The 8695-nt window shown below is 53.1% G+C and overlaps 1 long non-coding RNA gene across 1 annotated transcript in view; it reads right to left on the bottom strand.

Moving 5' to 3' along the window:
- Positions 1-7611: 7611 nt before the first annotated feature.
- LOC112078158 (uncharacterized) overlaps positions 7612-8695 on the bottom strand; it is a 7197-nt gene continuing 6113 nt past the window's right edge. Inside the window, exon 3 of the long non-coding RNA XR_002895611.2 lies at positions 7612-7724. This is a non-coding gene — a long non-coding RNA (uncharacterized lncRNA). The remainder of the gene's footprint in view (positions 7725-8695) is intronic.

The following is an 8695-nucleotide window of genomic DNA, read 5'->3' as shown; positions in this document are numbered from 1 at the left end:
TTGGAGACCAACACAGACCACATCAGGATCCACCACCCCCCCTGGAGACAACAACACAGACCACATCAGATCCACACCCCCGGAGACAACAACACAGACCACCATCAGATCCACACCCCCCTGGAACAACACAGACCACATCAGATCCACACCCCCCTGGAGACAACAACACAGACCACATCAGATCCACACCCCCCTGGAGACAACACAGATCACATCAGATCCACACCCCCCTGGAGACAACAACACAGACCACATCAGATCCACACCCCCCTGGAGACAACAACACAGACCACATCAGATCCACACCCCCCCTGGAGACAACACCACAGAACACATCACATCAGAACAGGTGTTTCTTGATTCTTGTTTTCCTTTAAAACATTTTGTTCATGATTTGTACTCTGGTGGTGGATATATACACTTAGTTACTGTCTGTCTTCTAGCAGGGGAGTGTGTGTGTGTGTGTGTCCTTACCGTCGGTCCTGATCTTCTTGCTGCCCGTGTCGGAGTGTGTGTGTGTGTGTGTGTGTGTCCTTACCGTCGGTCCTGAACTTCTTGCTGCCCGTGTCAGAGTGTGTGTGAGAGTGCGTGTAGCCACTCCATCCGTCAGCGTGTCTCTGAGCCTCTCCGTCTGTAGGCTGCTCCTCCTGGATAGGACTGACGCAGCGCTTCCCCAATGACGGCCTGACACGTACAACMAGGTACAACACACTTCMCATTTAAACATCCACCTGCCCTTAGAGATTCCGTGTAGAACGTGTAGAACGCTGGAGGACATCCTGAGCTTCTTTTAATGACAAACATGGACATTTTATTTGACTGAAGCCTTTCAAGACACTCTTCCATTAAAAAGTCCATCAAATGAAGTGGTGTGTGTGTGTGTGTGTGTGTGTGTGTGTAAGAGGCGTGTACCTGTTGTGACCGTAGCTGTAGCCAGTAGGACCAGCACCAACGGTAGAGGGGGAGGTGTAGTGGGGTTTAACCCAGCCGTCCTCATCCCAGGACTGGGTAGAGTGGCCCTGGCTCTCCCTGACCTGCCGTCTGCCCTGGACGTACTCTGCGTACGTCTGGATACGGTAGCTCTCCGCATAGCGACTGGTGTTAATCGCTAGACACACACAGAGGAGAGAACGGGAGTCAGTCAGAATAAATATCAACTTTGACTCATTTGTAATAGAAAACAACTGAACATTTCACTTCAGTGTTGGTCAACCTGAGGACACAATCAATCTCTGGTTCAAAGGGCGGGGGAACCGGGTCAGGCTCTGGTTACGGGCGGGACCGGGTCAAGGCCTCTGGTTAACGGTGCGGGAGCGACCGGTTCAGATGCTGCGTCTGCGTTAACGGGGCGGGGGGACCGGTCAGGGGGCCTCTGGTTAACGGGCGGGGACCGGTCAGGCGCTCTGGTGTAAGCGGGCGGCGGGGACCGGGTCAGGCCTCTGGTTAACGGGCGGGGAACCGGGGTCAGGCCTCTGGTTAACGCGGGTGGGACCGGTCCAGGCTCTGGGTTACGGGCGGGGGACCGGTCAGGCCTCTGGTAACGGGCGGGGACGGGTCAGGCCTCTGGTAAAGCGGCCGGGGAGACCGGGTAGGCCTCTGAGTGTATCGGGCCCGGGGGGCCGGGTCAGGCTCTGGTTAACGGCGGGGGAACCGGGTCAGGCCTCTGTGTTAACGGGCGGGGGACCGGGTCAGGCCTTGGTTAACGGCGGGGACCGGTCAGGCCTTCGGGTAGGGCGGGGGACCGCGTGCAGGCCGGTAGACGGGGGGACCGGGTCAGGCCTCTGGTACGGGCGGGGGGGCACCGGGGTCAGGGCCTCTGGTTAACGGGCGGGGGGACCGGGTCAGGCTCTGGTTAACGGGCGGGGGGACCGGGTCAGGCCTCTGGTTGCGCGGCGGGCGGGGATCTGTGTCAGGCGCTCTCGTCGTTAACGGGCGGGGGACCGGGTCAGGCCACTGGTTAACGGGCGGGGGGACCGGGTCAGGCCTCTGGTTAACGGGCGGGGGGACCGGGTCAGGCCTCTGGTTAACGGGGGGGGACCGGTCAGGCCTCTGGTAACGGGCGGGGGGACCGGGTCAGGCCTCTGGTTAACGGGGGGGACCGGTCAGGCCTCTGTGTTAACGGGCGGGGGACCGCGGTCAGGGCCTCTGGTAACGGGCGGGGGACGGGTCAGCCTCTGGTTAACGGGCGGGGGGGACCGGGTCAGGCCTCTGGTTAACGGGCGGGGACCGGGTCAGGCCTCTGGTTAACGCGGGGGACCGGTCAGGCCTCTGGTTAACGGGCGGGGGGACCGCGGTCAGGCCTCTGGTTAACGGGCGGGGGGACCGGGTCAGCCTCTGGTTAACGGGCGGGGGACCCGGGCAGGCTCTGGTGAACGGCGGGGGACCGGGTCAGGCCTCTGGTTAACGGGCGGGGGACCGGTCAGGCCTCTGGTTAACGGGCGGGCGGAACCAGGTCAGAGCCTTCTGGATGTATACGGCGGGGGGACCGGGTCAGGCTCTGGTTAACGGGCGGGGCGGACCGGGTCAGGCCTCTGGTTAACGCGGGGGGGACCGGGTCACGGCCTCTGGTTAACGGGCGGGGACCGGGGTCAGGCCTCTGGTTAACGGGCGGGCCGCGGCACCCGGGTGCAGGCCTCTGGTTTATACCGGTGTTTCGGCTCGCCCGTCGTGCCTCATTTAACGCGGCGATGCCGGGTCAGCCTCTGGTTAACGGGCGGGGGGACCGGTCAGGCCTCTGGTTAACGGGTCGCGGCGGACCGGGTCAGGCCTCTGGTTAACGGGCGGGGGGACCGGTCAGGCCTCTGGTTAACGGCGGGGGACCGGGTCAGGCCTCTGGTTAACGGCGGGGGACCGGAATCAGGCCTCGGTTAACGGGCGGGGACCGGTCAGGCCTCTGGTGTTAACGGGCGGAGGGGACTCCGGTGATCGGGCGAGCTCTGTGTTAACGGGCGGGGGGACCGGGTCCAGGCCTCTGGTTAACCCGGGCCGGGGGGACCGGGTCAGGCCTCTGTGTTAACTGCGGGACCGGGTCAGCCTTGGTTAACGGGCGGGGGACCGGGTCAGCCTCTGAGTTAACCGGGCGGGGGACCGGGTCAGGCCTCTGGTTTAACGGCGGGGGGACCGGGCTCAGGCCCCTGGTAACGGGCGGGGACGCGGGTCAGGCCTCTGGTTAACGGCGCGGGCAACGAGCGCTGGTCAAGCCTACTGGGTTTAACGGGCGGGGGACGCGTACGGTCAGAGCCTTGGTTAACGGGCGGGTGGAACGAGGGTCAGGCCCTCTGGTTAAAGGCGGGGACCGGGATCAGGCCTGCTTGGTTAAAAGGCGGGGGGAACAGGTCTAGGCCTCTGGTTTAAGGGCGGGGAACAGTCAGGCCTCTGGTTAACGGGCGGGCGGAAACAGGGTCAGGCCTCTGGTTAAAGACCCGGAACAGGTCAGGCCTCTGGTTAAAGGGGAACAGGGTTAGGCCTCTTGGTTAAAGGCGGGGGAACAGGTTAGGCCTCTGGTTAAAGGGCAGGGAACGGTTACCTGGTCTAGAGGTCGGGGAACAGGGTTACCTCTGTTAAAGGGCAGTGGGAACAGGGTTAGGCCTCTGGTTAAAGGCGGGAACAGGGTTAGCCTCTGGTTAAAGGCAGGGAACAGGGTTAGGCCTCTGGTTAAAGGCGCAGGGAAGCAGGGTTAGCCTCTGGTTAAGGCAGGGGAACAGGGTTAGGCTCTGTTAAAGGGCAGGGAACAGGTTAGGCCTCTGGTTAAAGGGCAGGGGAACAGGGTTAGGCCTCTGGTTAAAGGGCAGGAACAGGGTTAGGCCTCTGGTTAAAGGGCGGGGGAACAGGGTTATGGCCTCTTGGTGTAAAGGGCAGGGGAAACGGGTTAGGCCTCTGTGTTAAGAGGCAGGGGAACCGGTGGCCTCGGTAAGGCGCTGGACAGTTAGTTGGTTTAAAGGGCAGGGGACCGGGTTAGGCCTCTCGTTGGCATGGGACCAGCCTCTGGCCTTGCTCCACCAAGGCCTGAAACAGCTGTTCATCCTGGACCATTAATATGTAGCTTGCACGGAAACTCTGCAATAGTTCACGTATTCTTAAGGATGGTGCCAGACACTCAAGCAGTAAGAACATTTGAGTGCTGCTGGCCGCCGGGGTACTACGATCTGTGAAGCTCCGCCCACAGTAGTCGTCACGTAGTGACTTAAAGCTGGTCTCTGGGTCAAAGGTAGTGCATCTATATAGGAACAGGGTGGTCTTCTGGGTCAACAGGTAGTAGCACTATATAGGGAACAGGCTGGTGTCTCTGGGTCAAAGGTAGTGTGCACTATATAGGGACAGGGCTGGCTTGTGTCAATAGGTAGTGCACTATATAGGTAAAGGGTGGTCTCTGGGTCAAGGTAGTGCACTATCATAGGGAAACAGGGCTGGCTCTGGGTCAAAGGTAGTCACTATTAGGGAACAGGGCTGTGTTTCTGGGTCATAGTAGTGCACGTATTAGGGAAAGGGCTGGTCTCTGGGTCAAAGGTAGTGCACTATATTAGGAACCAGGGCTTGTTCTGGGCACGTTAGTGCACTATATAGGACAGGGCTGGTCTCTGGTCACATGGTAGGGCACCTGATATATGGAACAGGGCTGGTCTCTGGGTCAAAGGTCAGGCCTTAGGCGAGGGTTGGTCAGTGATCATACTAAGGAACAGGGCTGGTCGTTCTGTGGTCAAAGCTAGCTGGCACTATATAGGGAACAGGGCTGGTCTCTGGGTCAAAGGAGTGCACTTATAAGTAGAACAGGGCTGCGTCTCTGGGTCAACGTAGCTGCACTATATAGGAACAGGGCTGGTCTCTGGTCAAGGTAGTGCGCACTATATTAGGGAACAAGGCCTGGCTCTGGGTCAAAGGTAGTGCACTATATAGGGAAACAGGGCTTATGGATAGGTCCAGTACTCACCGATCGTACCTGGTCTGTCTGACTGCAGACACAACAAACGCTGATCGTGTCATCCAATCTCACGACCTCTGGATGTTACCTAGGAGACATTGTGGAAATGGGAATTACACAAGAGTTCTGGTGTGGATGGCCCAGTTGGCGCGACTGCCCGTTGTGCGCAGACGGCCGTGTGCATGCCGAGTCCGCGTCGGGGCCCAGTTGGGTCGATGTCCGCGTTGGTGGCCACAGGTTGGCCGCGTGGTGCCCTAGTTGCCGCTGGTGGGCCCAGTTGGCCCGTGCCTTGCGCGTGTGCCCAGTTGGCTGCAAGCGCCAGGATGGGCTATTGATCCCACTGGGACACCAACGCCAAATTGTACGTTGTTGTTGGATAAATAAAAAGTGTCTGCTCAAAACAGCGCTACATTATCATCATATTAAATGTGCGTGCGTCTTAACCAAGGCACTGAACAGCTGGTTGAGGTCACTGGTCTTCCACTCCCTTGGGAAGGTGACGTACAGAACAGTATGCCTCTTGGGCTGGACTGTATAGAGGGGATGAAGAGGTAAGGGGGGATAAAGATTGGCGGGAACAAGGAACGTTGTCAGGGCACTCGATTGACCAATCTATAGGTTTATATACATCTATCTGCCCACAGCCCATTTCGTATGATGCCATCCCTTTAATAAATCCTCGTCGCATTCTTCCTTTGGCTGCCGACGAAGCGGTCTCGGTAGTATCTAATACTTACTGAAGCTGGTGGATGATGGTGAGTACAGGTATATAATCACATTAAACTTCCTCAATACTCTGTGTGTACAGTATATAGTTCACATTAAACTACTAATACTACTGTGTTGTACCCATTGTATGATAGTATCACATTAACCAATACTATACTACCTGTGTTGTTAACAGTATAGTAGATCCGATTATACTACTATACTACTGAAGCTTGTTGGTATGGTGTGTACCCAGTATATAGTAATCACATTAAACTACTAATACTAACTGTGTTTACGTTATATAGTATCACATAAACTACTAATTACTACTGTTTACAGTAATAGATCACATAAACTACTCACACTACGTGTGTTGCGTACAGTATATAGTATTCACATTAAACTACTATACTACTTGTTGTACAGTATATAGTATCACATATCTACTAATACTACTAGGCGTTTAGGATATGGTGTTGTACCAGTATATAGTATCACATTAAACTACTAATACTCTTGTTGTACAGTATATGTATCACATTAAACTACTAATACGTTACTGTGCTGGTAGATATGGTGTTGTACCGTAATAGTATCACATTAAACTATATATTACTACTGTGTTGTACACTGTATAGTATCACATAAACTACTATACTACTGTTTTGTCAGTATATAGTATCACATTAATATACGAATCTACTTTGCTGTTGTACAGTATATAGTTCACATTATACTACTAATACTACTGAGCCTGTAGGATATGTGTCTGTACCATATAAGTATCACCATTAAAATACTATACTACTTTGTGTACAGTATAAGTATCACGATTAAACTACTAATACTCTTGTTCTGTTAAGATTATGTGTGTGTACCTATATAGTATTCACATTAAACTACTAATGACACTGTGTTGTACAGTAATGTAGGTAGTCACCATTAAAATACTAATACTACTGTGTTGTACCCAGTATTATAGTAGTTCACATTAAACTACTGAATATCTACTGTGTGTACCGTTATATAGGATCACATAACTACTGTGCGTGTAGATATGGTGTTGTACCGTATTATAGTTCACATTAAACTACTAATACTACTGTGTTGTACAGGATATAGTATCACATTATACTAATACTACTGTGTTTGTCCGTATATCAAGTATCACATTGAACTAACTCTCGTCTCTGTCCGCTGAGTGTTGAGGCAGGGAATAATCCTATGTGATCCTCATCAGGAGACAGTCTGCGAGACACTGAGGACCGGTCAAGTATAGCATGTATAACGCTCATACCGCTTGACAGATCGTTATTACTACACTAGAGACTAAGTTTGAGGTAGGATATACGCGTCGCCACAGGAGTAGGTAGAGAAATGAAGGGGAACAACAAGGAGTTCGTTACTTGTTTTGACGAAGCGGTGGGATGAGTTAGATGGGAGGGATGGTGGGCTTCGGGGGGAGCAGGAAAGTACCTGAGAAGGAAAAGAGAAAACGTGGTAAAGAAGACTAGGCGGTAGGAAACACTTCACGGTGCCCTCAAGGAAAGGTGGCGGTCGGAGACCTCCCACAAAACCAAGTGACATCTGACACAGGAGGAGAGAAAGGAGGAAGCAGACGTGTGGCCCAAAATGTAGAAAAGGCCAGGAATGACAGGCAGTGGAGAGGTGGAGAGCCACGGCCAGCCGGCGAGGTCTCAGAGCAACAAGTGAGGATAATAGGCTGATACAGGTGAAAAGGGAGGACCAGTAGCGGAACGTGAAACGGTCAGACCTAGAAGCGGTATACAGGTAAAAGTAGTACCCTATAGCGTAACAGTGAAAAGAGACCTATGAGCCGGTAACCAGTGTAAAAGGAGACCGTGAGGGAGACAGGGTAAAAGGAATGACCTTAGCGGGAGCAGGTGGAAAGGTAGTACCTATAGCGGTATACAGTGTAAAAGGTAGTACCTATAGCGGTATACAGTGTAAAAGGTAGTACCTAGGTAGTTGGCCATGGAGATGAAGCAGAGGCCAGTGATATAGGCATCGTAGCCCGCCTCGTGGAGCTGTTCCTGGGCTGTATCGTAGCTGGGGAACCCCTCCGCCGTTACTGGACCACGGAGGAAAGAAGCAGGGATAAATCAGACACTACATTAGCCGTGGACGGAGACCTGTCCTATTCTACTGTAATCAGACATGGACAGAGACCTGTCCTATTCTACTGTAATCAGACATGGACAGAGACCTGTCCTATTCTACTGTAATCAGACACTACATTAGCCGTGGACGGAGACCTGTCCTATTCTACTGTAATCAGACATGGATGGAGACCTGTCCTATTCTACTGTAATCAGACACTACATTAGCCGTGGACGGAGACCTGTCCTATTCTACTGACGTGCATACGTATATAACGTAAGTACATGACGTAATGACGCCACGAAAAATACAGCGCGACACCAGAACAAAACCAGAAAAACAGTAAGTGCACACTTCCAACAAGTAAACAAGTTCAAGTCAAGCAGTCATTTGAAAGAGTAATTACATTTCAGCGAGACAACTCAAAAGGCGAAATCCATTAACGCCGAGATAACGGAATTCATGATGCTGCTTGCTATGGGCGTCACGACTTCCATTCGGACCTGCGATGTCATCCCCATGAGCATGCGGAGTCTGACAGCACAGTGGGTCGACGAGGATTTCCTACTGAGGAAAAGCCGTACTGCTCAAGAATGTGCTGGTTCTCATACCGCTGCTGCCATTTCAATGGCATTTGAGAACATGTTTGAAACTTGGAAACAAACACTAGCTAGCTCCATTCAAACAACTGACTGAGAAATAAGCTCATCAACTGCATCTGCAGCAGACGTGATACCCTCTGTCATGGCGTTGAAACACCTCCTCAACAAAACCCCACGATCTGCGTCAGCAGTTAACTTACAAAAGTACTCGAGGCTGTGAACAAGCGATTCCGTGGCATTCTCTATGAGCCTCTTTACGGCGTCGCCACCATGCTCGTTGCTAGGTACAAGGACCGCTACTTCGATGCAGACAAGAAACAGGGTTTACGTGAAAATGTTA

Source organism: Salvelinus sp. IW2-2015, unplaced genomic scaffold (assembly GCF_002910315.2).
Source record: "Salvelinus sp. IW2-2015 unplaced genomic scaffold, ASM291031v2 Un_scaffold5325, whole genome shotgun sequence".
Classification (NCBI taxonomy): domain Eukaryota; kingdom Metazoa; phylum Chordata; class Actinopteri; order Salmoniformes; family Salmonidae; genus Salvelinus; species Salvelinus sp. IW2-2015.
This window is presented reverse-complemented; position numbering and strand designations above follow the sequence as displayed.